The sequence below is a fragment of the Cynocephalus volans genome, chromosome 4, assembly GCF_027409185.1.
Source record: "Cynocephalus volans isolate mCynVol1 chromosome 4, mCynVol1.pri, whole genome shotgun sequence".
Lineage (NCBI taxonomy): Eukaryota > Metazoa > Chordata > Mammalia > Dermoptera > Cynocephalidae > Cynocephalus > Cynocephalus volans.
In genome coordinates, this window is record NC_084463.1 from 105,821,784 (window position 1) to 105,840,584 (window position 18,801).

General features: G+C 33.0%; 1 pseudogene; it reads left to right on the top strand.

Moving 5' to 3' along the window:
- The first annotated feature begins 1,713 nt into the window (after positions 1-1,713).
- On the top strand, positions 1,714-2,666 carry LOC134376362 (olfactory receptor 52N4-like; annotated as a pseudogene).
- Positions 2,667-18,801: the final 16,135 nt, after the last annotated feature.

Below are 18,801 nucleotides of genomic sequence, written 5' to 3' on the forward strand. Positions count from 1 at the left end.
GGTACAAACTGAGGCAGATGAGTGAACATAAAAGGTAAATGTTTATAGACTAAATATATTTTTTTTAAGGGAGAGAATAACAGTGAGCACAAAATTGCCAGAATTTCTTTTAAAACATCATCTCTAACTTTGTCTTCCTAATATTTTAATTGATTGGGATATATATATTTATATATTTAACTACTTTAAATTTGTATTTTGGTAAAGAATGTATGGAAAAGTTCTTTGAAGTGTATAATGTCGCAAACAAATTTGTAAGTGTATTTAAAACACTAAGAAAGCCTCAAAATTACACTTTTTGCTATATTTAAAAAATGCCTTTAAGTTTAAACAACTATATTTTGACAGTTTTCTACAATGCAAATAAATAAGCTTTTGATATTGCAAAGCTGAAATAGTCTCTTAAAACTTAGACACACTAAATTGAAAACTGGAGCTTTCATTAGATTCAAGCATCAATATGAAAAGTCCTCATATTAATACATCTACTGTATATTAATACATTAAGAAAAAGAATCTCTGTGCTTTCCATGATTTTGGTTGTGGAGATACCTTATCAAAAATGGTGTAGAACTATCATGGTTAAAAATAAACATTAATTGCATCCAATCACAGCTTTTACCTAGAATTAAAATTTTAAAAATCCTGCCCCAGCTTTTTCTTGCTTTGATTTCTTCTTCATCTAAAATTAGCATATCTGCATCAAATTTTTGTTCATTTTCTCTGACCATTGTGCATTATTTTATTTCGTGCTTTATTTTATTTATCATATGGTCCTTTATACTGCATATTTAATTTTTAAGTAAACTGAACAGATTTATGTTTACTCTTATAGGGGAGTTTAAATAATTTACTTTAATCATCCAAACCATTATTTTTAATCTGCCTTTTGTCACCTTATTATTTTATTGATCTCTTTTGGGACCCTTTGTTTTCTCCACTGTATGATGGAAACATTCTGATTATCTTTTTCAGTGATTTATGTGTTTATATTCTGGTTTTATTAAGAAGTTATTTTTATGTTTTCCTAATCATTGTCATTAGAATATATTTAAATAATTCTTGGAGCATTCTGACTCCTGCACTTTTCAATATGATATCTGAGCAGCAGTTAGCTAAAATATGTCTCACTGGCTGATCATTTCTTTAGGAGAATCCTTCTATTCAGAGATTGATAAGGTGAGTCATGACCTGGCTGGCCCATGTCTAATACCTAGCCCCATCTCCAGCTGCCTGGTGCAAGAGACACCACTATACTTATGTTCTCCAAAATAGTATTTGTTTAAGTTCACAATTTTGTATGATGATTTTCCTGTCTGGAATATGTGTATAGTTATCAACATTTGAATAATGTGTTTTAACAAAAATGGTTTCAGATAAATAATAACAAACTTTGTCTCATTGAGAGGTACCATCTGTATATTAAAGAACAAGGCAAGTATTGGGCACCAAAAGGTATTTGTTGAATATATTGCTAAATAATGAATTTTAAAAATAATACACACAAACAATATGTTTTAAGGTATGTTATGCTAATATTCTCTGAAAATTAGAAAAATTGGTTGTTTTACCACTGAAGTGTACCTTAGGGAAAAAAAAGCAAAGAAACTATGACAGTGACTATAACCAAGAATGTTTCTTCTTCTATCTCTATCTAAGAGGATCTACAAATGTCATAAACTGATTAATGATTATACTGGCATGATCAAGTGAATGCTAAACCAAACAGACTTTACACCAGCTTCATTCATTCTTAATGGGATCCCAGGACTGGAGGACATGCATGTCTGGATTTCCTTCCCATTCTGCTCCATGTATGCTGTGGCTGTGGTAGGGAATTGTGGACTCCTCTACCTCATCCACTATGAGGACTCCCTGCACAGGCCCACGTCCTACATCTTGGATAATACTTTCCTTTACTGACCTTGTTATATGCTCTAATACATTCCCTAAAGCCCACCACACATTCTGGTTCCATCTCAAGGAAATAAGCTCTGATGAATGTCTAGTCCAGATGTTCCTTGTCCATGCTTTCACAGGGATGGAGTCTGGGGTGCTCATGCATATGGCTCTGGACTACTTACTGCATGGCCATATACTACTCTCTTCAACTCTCAGCAATCCTTATCAATTCAATCATTACAAAAGCTAAGCTCTCCTTTCTCAGAGCAGTATTGATCATAACTCCAGTTACTTTTCTTACTCTACACCTTCCCTTTTGTAGAAGCAATATAAATCTCTATACCTTTTGTGACCACATATCTGTAGCCAAGTTATCCTGTAGAAATATCAAGGTAAATCTTATCTATGGCTTAATCATTGACATTTGTATGAAAGGCTTTGACATCCTGTGCATCACAGTCTCCCACACCATGATCATCCAGGCAGTGGTCAGCCTCTCCTCAGCAGATGCTCGACAGAAGGCTTTCAGCACCTGCACTGCCCACATCTGTGCCATTGTTTTCTCCTATAGTCCAGCTTTTTCCTCCTTTCATACCACTTTGGGGGCCACACAATCCCTCCTTCTTGCCACACAATTGTGGTCAATATTTATCTGCCCCTGCCTCCCACTATCAACTCTGTTGTTTGTGGGGTAAAAACCAAGCAAAAGAGAATTTGTCATGAAGATGCTTTCACGTTCTAAGGACACTAAATCTCATAAATAAAAGGATTGCTCGTCTGGAATGAGATGGAAAGGGAAAGAATGCTTCTTTCTGTCTTTTTAGGCAGGAGTCTTTTCAAGAACTGTTATCTAGCCTTGCCAAGTGAGTGTGATAAGAGATTTATCCCTACTAATTTTTTTGCAAAACATCAAAATCACTGGCATGCCATATCATCCTTCCCATGAGTTATTCACCTATATGTTCCATCTTTAACTTTAAGTCTAGCTGACATCAGATTACAAGAAAGAAAAAATAAAAAACTAATATGAAGCTGAACACATTATCCAGAAAATTGAACCTAGTAAAAATAATGTGTTTGGAATATATTCTTAGATATGTGAAAATAGTTATTTACTGAATATTTATTTTAGAAACATATCCATCTTACTGTACTATGATATGATGTTGTTTACTTTTAACTCAATTATTTTAACAAATGTATTTATGTTATCTATACTTCACTTTTGGCTTCTGATTATTGGCTTCTGATTATTTCATAGACTTCCATGGCATACAACCAGCATAATTCTTAACTATTTCTTGATTATAGATATCTAAGCTTTTTTAGTCCCTTTGTAACCACAACAATACTGTATGAACATCTTTACCCACAGACACACAGATCCATACATATTCTCTTACGGGGCTGGGAATATTTTATAGAGAGTGTACACATATGAATGGGTTCATTAGATTATAAACTATGCACATTACCTTTAATGGAGCAGCCTTCAGACTGGTGGTCAACTTTTAAATATAAAGTGTGGAAGCCAGAAGACAATGAAATTTTTCTGAAGTGCTAAAAAAAATTTTCAACTTGGAATTTTATGTTCAATTAAAATATCCTTCAAAAGAGAATATTAAAAGAAATATTTATTTATGTAAACAAAACTGGAGAGGAAATACTAAAATAAGTATATTATTAAGGATATAGAAAAATAATTACTGATGGAAGCATGGAACTGAAGAAATGAATGAAATCACAAGGAAGACAAAAAATATTGAGATAATTATGAAAGAATATTTACTCTTTGAAATAAAGAAAATAACATCATGTAAAGTCTAATCATATGTGGAGGTAAAATATATAATAATAATAATAACACAAAGGGCAAGAAGGGAACTAATGAAGTTAAAGTCCTGTAAGGTTCTTAACTTTTTAAGGTGATAAATATGCTATTTTAAATAGACTTTAATAAGTGAAGAATGTATATTGTATTATTTATTTTAACCTCTGCAAATGAGAGACTGCATAATAAAAAGAATATTGAAGAAAAATGCAATAATAGTGACAATAATCATATCTATTTATTGTTTCTAAAAGGGCAAGAAGAACAAAGGGAGACAAAAAAGAAAAAAGATGGGACTAAATTAAAACAGATAGAAACATAATAAACTTAAAGAAAGTTATGCCAGTAATTACATTAATGTAAGTTGACTAAGCAATCCAATTGAAAGAAAATTATTATTCTCCATTAAAAGTTATCTGATTCTTAAAACACACATGTTTTATATATATATATTTTTTGTATTTTTATATATATATATATATATATATATATATATATATATATATATATACAAAAAAAAAACTTGTGTGGCTAAAGCAGAGAAAGCAGATTTTAACACAAGAACTATTAGGAAAGATAAAATGTGGCATTTCATAAAGATTACAGTAGAAATTGAACAGGAAAATATAAAATACCTAAAGTTTTATGTGCTTAATATCATTATAGACACACACACATATACATACATATATACATACTAAAGAAATTGATGGTATTAAAAAGGGTAATTGACAAATCTGAAGTAAAATCATAGTTAGATATTTTAACACATCCTCTCACTAATTCAAGGCCAAAGAGTTAGAAAAATCAGAATGGCTATAGAAGATCTGAAGATGAACAACTTAACCTAAGTGATGCATACAAAAGACAACACTCAACAGCTTTCAGTACAATTTTTCCCTCAAATGAAATGAAATATTTACCAAAATAAATAATAAGAGAATAATAGAAACAACCTTTTGCCAATACATTTGAAAATGAAGATGAAATAGATTTATATATTCAAAATACTACAACTGATCTAAGAACTGTAAAGGCATAGCATCCTTACAACTATTAAGAAATTGAATCAGTTACTTCAATAACTCCATGAGCATGTGTGTATGTGTGTGTGTGTGTGTGTGTGTGTGAGTCTGTGTGTGTGTGTGTGAGTCTGTGTGTGTGTGTGTGTGTGTGTGTGTGTGTGTGTGTGTGTGTGTGTGTGTGTTAGGGAGTCATAATGCACAATAACCAAGTGATGTTTATTCCTGAAATTCAAGTTTGATTAAGAACACAAAAGATTATCAATTTAAAGTACCACAAAGTAATGTTAAAGAAGAAAATCTTAGAATTATTTCACTAGATGGAAAATAATTTTTGTTTTAATTCAATGTTCCTTATGATAAAAACAGGAAACTAGGATTAGAAAGGAATTTTCTTCACCTGATAAGGGGTATGTACAAAAAATCTTACAGCCTACTTTGTAAATAATGATGAAATATAAATACATTTCTTCCTGAGGATGTTATTAAAATAAAGATGTCTACTGTGCCCACTTCTATCCAACATTTTACTAGAGTTATAAGACAATAGAATAAAACATGAATATTAAAGAGATATGCCACACTCACGGATTGGAAGAATCAAAATTTTTAAGATGTTATTTTATCAGTTTTTCTCTAGATTCAGTGTCATTACTATCAAAATTCCAGATTTGGGTGGGTGGGGGGTGATTAACAAAAATAAAAACCAATGATGAAAAATGGTAAATAATAGAAGACATCAGAAGCCAAAGGTTGGTTCTTTGCAAAGATAAATTTAAAAACGTCTAGCTATATTGCTTTTTTAAAAAGTGAAAGAAGAAAAACCCTCAAACTATAATATCAGAGATGAAAGAAAGCACATCACTTCAAATCTTACAAATATCTAAAGTAGAAAGTGGAATATTTTAAGCTATTTTATGGTAATAAATAATTTAAATTAGATGTGATGGACAAATTTATTGAAAAACACACCTACAAAAATCAATACAAAAAAATTTTTGAAAAAATAAATACTTAAAAAATAGAAATTTGAGGCATAATCAAAATTTTCCAGTGGCTTCACTGATGAGCACTATCAGTAATTTGAGAAATTAGTATTACAAACCTTACCAAAGTCTCTTGGAAAAATAGAGACTTCCCATTTCATTTCATAAGGTCAATCTATAACAGTCCTTATAACTGTATTGAAATAAAATGAATTAAATAATCAATGTGTCAGGAATATAGAAGCAAATAATCTCAATGAAATATTTTAAAAATCAGATATGGCAATATGGCAATATGTAAAATGATAATACCTAATGACCATGTACGCATTATTCCAGGAATGTGAGGCTGGTTTAAAGGTTGAAAATCAACCAATGTGATTTACCACATTAACTGGATAAAAAAATTGAATGTAATTAATTCAATAGTAAGTTGATTAGAACAAATAAACAAACAAACAAGCACTTCATAAAAACTAGGAATAGAAAGTTTCTTCCACAACCTGATAAATGGCTCCCAAAAAACACTACATCTACCATTGTACTCATTGGTCCTATAATGAATGCTTTCCCTCTATGATCATGATGGGCAAGAAGGTCCAAACTCATCACTTTCTGTTTAACATTGTAATATGTCTAGTCAGTGTCAAATGTTCTAAAAAATAAATTGAAGGGATAAAGATTGCAAAAGAAAATTTAAAAATCTTTGTTTGCATAAGACATGATTATGTGTATAAACAATGATAATAAACTATTAGAATCAAGAAGTTAACTTAGCAGGGTAACAGTATACAAGGTCTACATTAAAAATACTTGTATTTCTATTCAACAAGCAAATGATTGGAAAAAAATATTCTTTATAATAGGATCAGAATGCATAAAAACTTTGTAATAAATTAGTATATTTTATACAATACAATTTCAAAAAACAGCTGAGATAAATTTAAGTAAATAAAATAGGGAGACAAATCATAATATGGATTTAAAGATTCAACATTCTTCAGACATCAATTTTTCAAAGATTTACCTATAGATTCAATGTAATCCAAATCAAAATTCCAGCAAGCATCTTTAGCATGTTAGAAACTGATTTATAATTCACATGGAAATGAAAAGTACTGTTAGTAGCCTAAATGATGTTGAAAAAGTAGATTAAAATTGTAGAACTTAGAATACCACATTTAAAGACCTTTGTAAAGTTAAATGATCTAAACAGTGTTGTACTGGTGTAAAAAAAGACAAATCAATGTAATTGAATGGATGTCCCAAAGTAGACCCACGTACATACCAATTGTTTCTTACACATGGGAGAAGGCAATTCAATGGAAGAAAGAAAATATTTTCAACAAATAACACACAAATAATAATATCTGTGTGTTAAGAAGTAAACTCTGAGTTCAACCTTAGACCATACAAAAAATAAAAATAATTTCAAATGCATATGTCTATGGTGAAAGATAGATAGGAGTTTAGTTTCATTCTTCTGCATATGAATAATCAGTTTTTCTAAAATCATTTATTGAAAAGGCTGTACTTTCCAAAACGTATGTTCTTGCTGCCTTTGTCAAAAATCAGATGACTGAGGAGCTCACAAACTCATGAATTTATTTCTGGGTTCTCTATTATGTTCCATTGGTCCATGAACCTGTTTTTATGCCAGTACATTCTGTCTGGGTTACTATAGCTTTGTAGTACATTTTTAAGTCAGGTAATGTGATGCTTCAAATAATGTTCTTCTTGCTCAGGATTGCATTGGCTATTCAGTGTCTTTTTTGGTTTTGCATGAATTTTAAGATTTTTTTATTCTGTTTCTGTGAAGAATGTCATTGGTATTCTGATAGGGATTGAATTGAATCTGTAGATCACTTCAAGTAGTATGTTCACTCTGACAATATTAATTCTTCCAATCCATGAACAATTAACTCAAAATGATTAAAGACTTTAATTTCAAACCTGAAACTATAAAACTACTAAAAGAAAACATAGAGGAAATGCCTCAAGACATTGATCTGGATAAAAAGTTTATAGAGAAGACTTCTAAAGAACAGGCAACAAGAACAAAAATAGACAAATGGAATCAAATAAGACTAAAAACCTACTGCACAACAAAGAAAACAATGAAGAGAGTGAAGAGACAAACTGCAGATTGGGAGAAAATCTTTGCAAACTGTTCATCCAACAAGGGATTAATATCCAGAATATACAAGGAACTCAAAGAACTCAATAGCAAAAAAGAAAACAATTCTATTAAAAATGGGTAATGGGATCAGAACCCATGACTGGACACACAGGCAGAAGCCATGGGCAGTGCTTTACCCAACCAAACAGAATGCAGGAGTGCACAACAAACACTGCTTCAATGCACCCAGCCTCAGCCACAGCTACTACCACAGCAAGGATGGCTCACCACCACAGTAGCAGTCAGGACCACCCTGTACAACCCACTCTACAACTGACTGCATTGACACAAAAAGACTCACCAGCAGAGCTTGCAAAAAGAGGAGGAAGTCTTCCTCCTAAAACCCCACTCCAGAGTAACAGAAGAAGCAACTGCTATGCCAGATGACCAGACAACAACACAGAGATACTAGAACTCTGAACAAACAAGAAAACATAGCTTCACCAAAGGAAAACAATAACTCTCAAGTGCCAGACTCCATAGAGCAGGAAACCTTTAAAATGACTGAAAAGGAATTCTGAGCAATAATTCTAAGAAAACTTAAGGAGATGAGTGAAGAATCAGTTAGAGAACACGATGAAATGAAAAAAAAAAATCCAGGATAAGAAAGAAGAAATTTACAAAGAGATTAATACCTTTAAAAAGAATGTAACAGAACTTCTGGAACTGAAGGATTCATTCAATGAAATAAAAAACACAATCGAGATCTTAAGCACCATGCTAAAGCAAAGAGAAGAAAGAATTTCTCATCTTGAAGATAATGATCCTTTTGAAATAACCCAAGTGGACAAAACAAAACAAAAAAAATTTAACAAAATGAAGAAAATCTAAGAGAGTTTAAGACAACTTTAAGAACATAAAAATCTGAATCATGGATGTTGCAGAGGAGAGGAGAAAGGAAAAGACATTGAAAACCTATTCAATGAAATAATAGTGGAAAACATCCCAGATGTAGGGAGATACACAGACCTTCAGATCCAGGAGGGTCAAAGATCCTCAAAGAGATTCAAACCAAAAAGATCCTCTCTGAGACATATCATAGTCAAACTGGAAAAGCTCAAAGGCAAAGAGAGAATTCCAAAATCTGCAAGAGAAAAGCATCAAGTCACTTATAAGGAAGCCCCCATCTGACTAACAAAAGCTTTCTCAACCAAAACTAACAAAAATAAAGGCAGATTGTACCAAAACCTGTGGGATACTGCAAAAGCAATACCAAGAAGGAAGTTTATTGCAATGAATACTAACACCAAAAGAATAGAAAAACTTCAAATAAACAACCGAATATTACACCACAAAGAACTAGAAAAATAAGAGCAATCCAATTCCAAACACAGTAGATGGAAAGAAATAATTAAGATCAGAATATAACTAAATGAAATAGAGAATCCCCAATAATGATACGAAAGGTAAATGAAACAAAAGTTGTTTTTTTGAGAAGATAAAATAGACAAACCATTAGCTACATTGACAAAAAGAACAGAGAAGACCCAAGTAATAAAAATCAGAAATGAAAAAGGGGACATTACAACTGATACTACAGAAATACAAAAAATCATTAGAGACTATTATAGACAATTTTATGCCATAAAATTGAAAATCTGGAGGATTTGGCTAAAGTTCTGGACCCATAAAAACTACCAACAGAACCAAGAAGGAATAGAAGACCTGAACAGACCAATTAAGAAAAAAAAAAAAAAAAACAAGATGAAAGTAGTAATCAGCAGACTCCCAACAGAGAAAAGCCAGAAGATGGCTTTACTGCTGAATTCTACCAAACCTTCAAAGAGGAATTAATACTAATTCTCTTCAAACTATTCCAAAAATTTGAAACAAAGGCTATGCTCACAAACTCATCCTATAAGGCCAGTGTCACCCTGATACCCAAGCTAGACAAAGATACACACAAAAACGAAAACTACAGGCAATAATTCTGATGAACATAGATGCAAAAATCCTCAACAAATTACTTGTAATCAGAATACAGCAATATGCCAAAATAATTATACACCATCATAAAGGGAGATATATCCCAGGGATGCAAGGATTGTTCAACATATGCAAGTCAATAAATGTGATACACAGTATCAACAAAATCAAGCACAAAAAACATATGATTATCTCAATAGACACAGGAAAAGCACTTGACAAAATTCAAAATCCCTTTATGATAAAGGCTCTCAGCAAATTATGCATAGGGGGAAATTATATCAGCACAACAAAAGCCATATATGACAAACTGATGGCCAATTTCATTCTGAAAGGGAAAAAGCTGAAAGTTTTTCCGTTAAGAATAGAAACAAGACAAGAATGCCCACTCTCAGCACTCCTATTTAACATGCTATTAGAAGTACTAGCCAGAACAATGTGGCAAGGGAAAGAAATAAAGAACATGCAGATTGGAAAAGACAGAGTCAAACTGTCCCTATTCACAGATGAAATGGTCCTATATACAGAAAAACCTGAGACTTTTTCAAATAACTCTTAAAGCTGATAAACAATTTCTGTAAAGTTACAGGATACAAAACCAACATCCAAAAATCGGTAGCAATTTTACACTCCAGTAATGAACTAGCAGTAAAAGAAATGAAGAAAGCAAGCCCATTTACAATAGTCATCAAATCAATAAAATACTTAGAAATAAATATAACCAAGGAGGTGAAAGATCTCTACAACAAGAACTACAACTCAGTACCAAAATTAATTAAAGAGGACACAAAAATACGGAAAGACATTCCATGATCTTGGATTGGAAAAATTAACATTGCAAAAATATCCATACTACCCAAGTGATCTAAAGATTTAATGCAATCCCCATCAAAATACCAATGATGTTATTTTCAGAAATAGAAAATACTATCCTAACATTTTTTTGTTGGTGAACAACAAAAGACCCCAAATAGGCAAAGGAATCCTGAAAAAAAAAAAAAGCCAGAAACATAATACTAACTGACTTCAAATTATACTACAAGGCTATAGTAAGCAAAACAGCATGGTACTGGCATAAACATAGACATAGACATTAGGACTTATGGAACAGAATAGAATTCCCACAAGTCAACCCACATACTTACAGCCAACTAATTTTTGATGAAGGCAACAAAAACACACATTAGGGGAAATAACTACCTCTTCAATAAATGGTGCTGGGAAAATTGGACATCCATATGCAGAAGAACAAAACTAGCCCTGTATTTCTCACCACATAACAAAATCAACTCAATATGAATTAAAGACTTAAGCATTTGACTTGAAACTATAAAACTCCTGAAAGTAAATATAAGGGAGACACTTCATGATATAGGACAGGGCAAAGACTTTATGAATAAGACCCCAAAAGGACAAGCAACAAAAGAAAAAATGAACAAATGGGATTATATCAAGTTAAAAACATCCAACAAGGGGTTAATATCCAGAATACACAAGGAACTCAAACAACTTCACAGTAAAAAGCAAATAATCCAATTAAAAAAGCAAAGGAGCTGAATAGACATTTTTCAAAGAAAAACACATAAATGGCCAACAGGTACATAAAAAAAAATGCTCAACATCACAAATCATCAGGAAAATGCAAATCAAAACCACACTGAGATATCATCTCACCCCAGTTACACTGGCTATTATCAAAAAGACTGTGAATAACAAATGCTGGTGAGGATGTGGAGCAAATGGAACTCTTCTACAGCATTGGTGAGAATGTAAACTATTACAGCCATTATGGAAAGCAGTATGGAAGTTTCTCAAACAGCTACAGATAGAACTACCATACTGTCTTTGTCCATTTTTGTGTTGGTGTAATACCACCTGATACTGGATAATTTATAAAGAACAGAGGTTTATTTGGCTTATTATTCTTGAACAGCTGCATCTGGTGTAGGCCTCAGGCTGCTTGTACTCATGGTAAAAAGTGGCAGGCAGCTGGTGGGTACAAGAAGATCACATGGTGAGAGAGGAAGCAAGAGAGATAGAGGAAGTGCCAGGAAGTTTTAAACAACTAGCTCTCATGGGAGCTAATTGAGCAAGATCTCACTCAGGCCCTCTTGCCCCAGGGAGAGCATTAATCCATTCATGAGGGATCTTCTCCCATGACTCAAACAACTCCCAATACTGCCACATTGAAGATCAGATTTCCATGAGTTTTGGCGGGGACAACACATCCAAACTATTGCATACCATCCAGCAATACCACTTCTGGGTATACACTCAAAGGAATAGAAATCAACATGTGGAAGGGGTACCTCCACTTCCATGTTCATTGCAGCTCTATTTACAATAGCCAGGTTATGGAAACAGCCTTATGTCCATTGATGGACAACTGGATATGGAAAATGTGGTATATTTTCACAATGGAATATTAATCAGCAATAAAAAAGAATTAAATTCTGCCAATCACAGCAACATGAATGAGCTTAGAGAAAATTCTAAATTATTCTAATAAATCAGGCACAGAAAGAGAAATGCTGTATGTCGTTACCTATAAGTGGAGCTAATAAAGAAATGGAAGGAAGGACGGACGGACGGAAGGAAGGAAAGAAGGAAGGAAGGAAGGAAGGAAGGAAGGAAGGAAGGAAGGAAATAAATCACCATAATAATACATTGAACTTTCAGAAGGAGAGAATAGGTCTGTGGTTACTAGGGATGGGAAACCAGGAGAGCAAGGCAGTCAGGGAGAAATTGGGTAAGTGACACAAAGAATAATTGCTATTTGTAATAATGAACATGCTAAAAATTTTATTTTATCATCACATATAGTACAGGAATACTAATAATCAACATTTTACAGACAAAATGTTTGATCAAATATGTCTCAATTAATAAAAAAATAAAATAAGAACAATGCCATTTAAATATTCCAATAAATAAATAAATAAATAAATAAATTGAAAAAAAAAGGATAAATGACCTGAATAGACATTTTTCAAAAGAAGACACAAAAGTGGCCAACGGGTATATGAAGAAATGTAATCATCAAGGAACTATAAATCAATACCACAATGAAATATCATTTCACTCCAGCTAGTCTGCCTATTATCAAAAAGACAAAGAACATAGTGAAACAAGTCAGGCACAGAAAGAGAAATACCACATGTTCTCACTTATTGGAGGGAGCTAAAAATTAATATATAAATTCACACACACACATACACACACACACACACAAACCGGGGGGGGGGGAAGAAGATATAACAACCACAATTATTTGAAGTTGATACAACAAGCAAACAGAAAGGACATTGTTGGGGGGGAGGGGGGGAGGGAGAAGGGAGGGAGGTTTTGGTGATGGGGAGCAATAATCAGCTACAATGTATATCGACATAATAAAATTAAAAAAAAAAAAGACAAAGAACAATAAATGCTGGTGAGGATGTAGAGAAAAGAGAATTCTTATACACTAATGGGGGAATGTAAATTAGTACAGCCATTATGGAATACAGAATGGAGGTTCTTCGAAAAACTGAAGATAGAATTATCACATGATCCAGCAATTCTACTACTGCATATTGATCCAAAGGAAAGTAAATCAATATATAAAAGAGATATCTGTATTCCTATGTTTACTGCAGAACTATTTACAATAGCTAAGATAATGGAATCAAACTAAGTAACAGATGAATGGATAAAGAAAATACAGAATCTATATGCAGTGGAATACTATGAAGCCATAAAAAGAATAAAATCCTGCTTTTCGTGGCAACATGGATGATCCTGGAAGATGTTATCTTCAGTAAAATAAGTCAGGCATAGAAAGGTAAAGACCATGTGTTGTCACTTATATGTGGGAGCTAAAAAAGTGAGCTCATAGAAACAGAAAGTAGAATTGAGGTTACTAGAGGCTAGAAAGGGTAAAAGGGAAAGGATAGGTTAATTGTCTAGAATTACAGCTAGACAGGAAGAATGTCTTAATATTCTACAGTAGTGCTAGGTGTCTATGATTAACAATGATTTCTTGTGTATTTCCAAATGGCTAGAACAAAGGAGTTCAAATATTTTTTTCACAAAGAAATGATAAATGATTGCAGTGATGGACAGGCTAACTAGCCTGATTTGATTATCATACAGTGTATACATGTATTGAAATATTACACTGTACCCCACAAATATGTACAATTATTATGTGTCAATTAAAAATAAAAAAAATCATACTTAATTCTTTATTCCATTTTGAGCTGATTTTAGTGTATGGTGAGAGATGCATATCTAGTTTCATTCTTCTGCATATGGATATCCAGTTTTCCCAGCACCACTTGTTGAAGAGGCAGTCTTTTCCCCAATATAGATTTTTTTGGCTTTTGTCCAATATTAGATGGCTATAAGCCTGAGGGGTGATTTCTGGGTTCTGGGTTCAATTTTACTCCACTGCACTGCCTATTTTTATACCAGAGCCATGCTGTTTTGGTTACAATAGCTTTGTAGTATAATTTGAAGTCAGGTAGTTTTATGCCTCCAGCTTTATTTTTTTTGCTCAGGATTGCTTTAGCTATTTAGGGTCTTTTGCTGTTCCATATGAAAAGTAAGATAGTTTTTTCCACTTCTGTAGAGAATGTCCTTGGTATTTTGATTTAGATTGCATTGATTCTGTACTACCCATCACTTTGGGTAGTATAAACATTTTCACAATGTTATTTCTTCCAATCCAAGAGCATGGAATATCTTTCCTTTTTTTTTTTTTTTTTTGGTCAATATACAATGTGGTTGATTATTGTGGCCCATTACCAAAACCTCCCTCCCTCCTCTTTCACCCCCCTCCCTCCCAACAAACTCCTTTCTGTTTGCTTGTTCTATCAACTTCAAGGAATTGTAATTGTTGTGTCTTCTTCCCCCCTCCCATTGTTTTTGTATTTATTTAATTATTTTTAGCTCCCACAAATAAGTGAGAACATGTGATATTTCTCTTTCTGTGCCTGACTCGTTTCACTTAATATAATTCTAGGTCCATCCATGTCATTGCAAATGGCAGTATTTCATTCTTTTTTATAGCAGAGTAGTATTTCATTGTGTAGATATACCGTATTTTCCATATCCACTTATCTGATGATGGACATTTGAGCTGGTTCCATCTTTTTGTGTCTCGTTTAATTTCTTTCAGAAGTGGTTTGTAGTTCTCATGGTAGAGATCTTTCACCTCCTTGGTTAAAGTGATCCCTAGGTAACTTATTTTTTTGTGACAATTGTAAATAGGCTTACTCTCTTTATTTCTCTTTCTGTTAATTCATTATTTGAGTATATAAATGCTACTATTTTGTCATTAGCTAGCTCTAGGAGTTTTTTCATAGAGTCTTTAGGTTTTTCTATATATAGTATCGTGTTATCTGCAAATAGAGAAAGTTTGACTTCATCTTTTCCAATCTGGATTCCCTCTATTTCTTTCCCTTGCCTGAAACTGTAAAATTACCAAGGGAATATATAGGTGAAATACTTCAGCAACTAGGTCTGGGCACAGACTTTATGAACATGAGCCCAAAAGCACAAGCAGCAAAAGAAAAAATAAATAAATGAGACTATTTCAAACTAAAAACCCTCTGCACAGCAAAGGAAACAACAGAGTAAAGAGAAAACCTACAGAGTGGGAGAAATTTTTTACTAACTATGCATCTGACAAGGGTTTAATATCCAGAATATATGTAGAACTCAAGCAATTATACAGTAAAAAAAAAGAAAGAAAGAAAAAGAAATAACCCATTTAACAAAATGGTCAAAGGAGCTGAATAGACATTTTCCAAAGGAAGACATACAAATGGCCAACAGATACATGAAAAAATGTTCAACATCACTAGTCATCAGGGAAATTCAAATGAAAACTACATTGAGATACCACCTCACCCAGTTAAACTGGCTATAATCAAAAAGATGGGGACTAACAAATGCTGACAAGGGTGTGGAGAGAAGGGAACACTCCTACACTGTTGGTGGGACTGTAAATTAGTGCAACCACTATGGAAAACAGTATGTAGTTTTCTCAAACAACTACAGATAGATCTTGCATACAATCCAGCAATCCCTCTTCTTGGTATATACACCGAGGAATGGAAATCATCATGTCGAAGGGATACCTGCACTCCCATGTTCATCGCAGCTCTGTTTACAATAGCCAAGAAATGGAACCAAACTAAATGTCCATCGATGGATGATTGGATAAGAAAACTGTGGTATATATACGCCATGGAATACTACTCTGCCATAAAGCAGAATGAAATACTCCCATTTGCAACAGTGTGGATGAGCCTGGAGAAACTTATGTTGAGTGAAATAAGCAAAGCACAGAGGGATAAATACCACATGTGCTCACTCATATGTGGGAGCTAAGAGAGAAAGGATGGAAGGAAAGAAAGACCACAGTAGAGTGTTGGTCTTACTGAGGGAGGGAACATTCCTAGGGCTACAAAGTGGAGTTGGGGGGAACAGAGAAGGGGGATGGAGATTTGGGGATAATTAGGTGAGTTACACGGGGTACAAAAGTAATTTCTGGTAATGGGTATGCTGCCGGTATGTATCTGGCCCTCACATCATGGGCACAAGGGGTGACAAATTAGCTTTTTATCTCATGAATATTCATAATAAAAATAATAAATAAATAAATAAATAAAAATAACAAAGGAAGTATTAAAAATGAAATGCATCTGTCAAAAATAAAAGAAAATAAAGTTAGAAAGAAAAAAAAATGGTTTATTGTCATCTAGAAAGTAAAGATTGCTGCCCAGGGGACTTCAAACCGATTGGTAGGAAGCTCTCTTTACAGCATTACAGTACAGTTTATAAACCATGAAGGAGGAAATATTTTGACTTTTTTCATAATTGGCTGTTTTAAATTAACCCTTTTTGTTTGTTTGTTTGTTTTGCAAACAGTGCTGTTGGAACTGATTTGCTTATTGTTGGTTTTTTTAATTCCACTGAATCATGCTGACAAAGACTAGGTTTTATGTTTATGATTAGAGATAGTGTTTAAGGGAAATCAGGATGACTTAAGTTTTGGTCACATGATTATGACAGTTAGCCTTGGAGTATATCTAAACTGTGAACTCCATTTTTATTAGCTTTTTTAACAATCAGCATAAAAATAAAAGATAAAACTACAAAGTTTCTCCAAGAAAATGTAGTTGAATAATTTGCGGTAGGCAAATATTTGTTGTTCACATGCACAGAAAACGTGATCCTAAAAATGATAGATTAGACTTCATCAAACACAAACTTGCTCCTCAAAGACACTTTAAAAATGAAAAGATATGCCACTAACTTGGAGAAAGTTAAGCATACCTTGAAAACCTTTCAGTATGTTAGAGATTAGAGCGTTAGTCTTAAAGTTTGTGTAACATTTAGCTTTTACACTGTTCTTACACCCCAGAATACCTTAGGACGAAAAATGTAGATACAATTCTTCCTCATAAAATTATGACTCTGAGAGTGGGATTCATTCATTGTAGGATTTCATTTACAGCTTTCTGCAGGGCTATGGTAGTCGATCATGTTGTTGATGTCTACTATATTCATGCTAAATTGGTGTGTTCTTGTTTTACATGAGAGCACGTTAAAATTTCCATTCCTTTTTTTAGATTTCTCTATTTTTTTCTTGCAGATTTAAAAGTTTTTGCTTCATCTAATTTGAATTTCTCTTATTAGGGGCATAAACATTTAAAATTTGTATACTGTCTTGATTAATTTGCCCCTTAACACTATAAAATTGACATTCTCCATCCTTGGTAAAATTCTTTGCTCTAAAATTTACTTTGTTATTAAAATAGGCACTCCAGCTTTCTTCAGATTAGTTTTAGCATGCGTTAATGTTTCGCAACCTTTTCCTTTTAACTTTTTCGTATCTTTCAATTCCAAGTCTTTCAGCCAGCATATAGTTGAGACTTGCTATTTTTATCTAACTCGATAAACTAAGCTATTTGATTGGGATGTTTAGACTATTAATATTGATGCAATTATTGATGCAGTTAGATTTAAGTTTATCATCATGTAGTTGTTTTCTCTTTCTCACATGTTCTTTATTATGTTTTCCTTCTTTTTTGCCTGCTTTTGGTTTGAGTATATTTTATAACTGCATTTTATTTACTACCTTAGTACAAAGGCAAGAAGAAATAAACAGAAAAACTAATGGTGATAAACTTGAATACATTATTTTTTATCCAAAACCAGATGAATGGATATAGAAAATGTGGTATATCTACACGATGGAATACTACTCTTCTATAAAAAAGAATGAAATACTGCCATTTGCAACAACATGGATGGACCTAGAGAGAATTATATTAAGTGAAATGAGGCAGGCACAGAAAGAGAAATACCACATGTTCTCACTTATTTGTGGGAGCTAACAATAAATAAATAAATAAACAGACAAACTGTGGGGGGAGGGAAGAAGACACAACAATTACAATTCCTTTAAGTTGATTCGACAAGCAAACAGATATGAGGTTGTGGGGAGGGTGGGGGAAGAGGAGGTTTCGGTAATGGGCCACAATAATCAACCACGTTGTACATTGACAAAATTAAATTAAATTTAAAAAAAATAAAGAAAAGAAGCCAGGCACAGGAATACAAAGATCACACGATCTCACTCATATGTGGAACCTACAAAAGTTGATTTCATGGGGTAGAGAGCAGAATGTTGATTACCAGGGGCTGAGGCAGTGGTAGTAGAGAGGTTTGGGGAGATGTTAATCCTATGTTACAAAATTCCAGTTAGGTAGAATAAATAAGTTCAAGAGATCTACCATACAACATGGTGACTATAGTTAATAACAATATACTGTATTCTTGAAAAATGATAGGACAATAGATTGCAAGTGTCCTCACCACAAAAATGACAGCTATGTGAGGTGATTAATATGTTAATTAGCTTGATTTAGCCATTCCACATGTATATATATTTCAAAACATCAT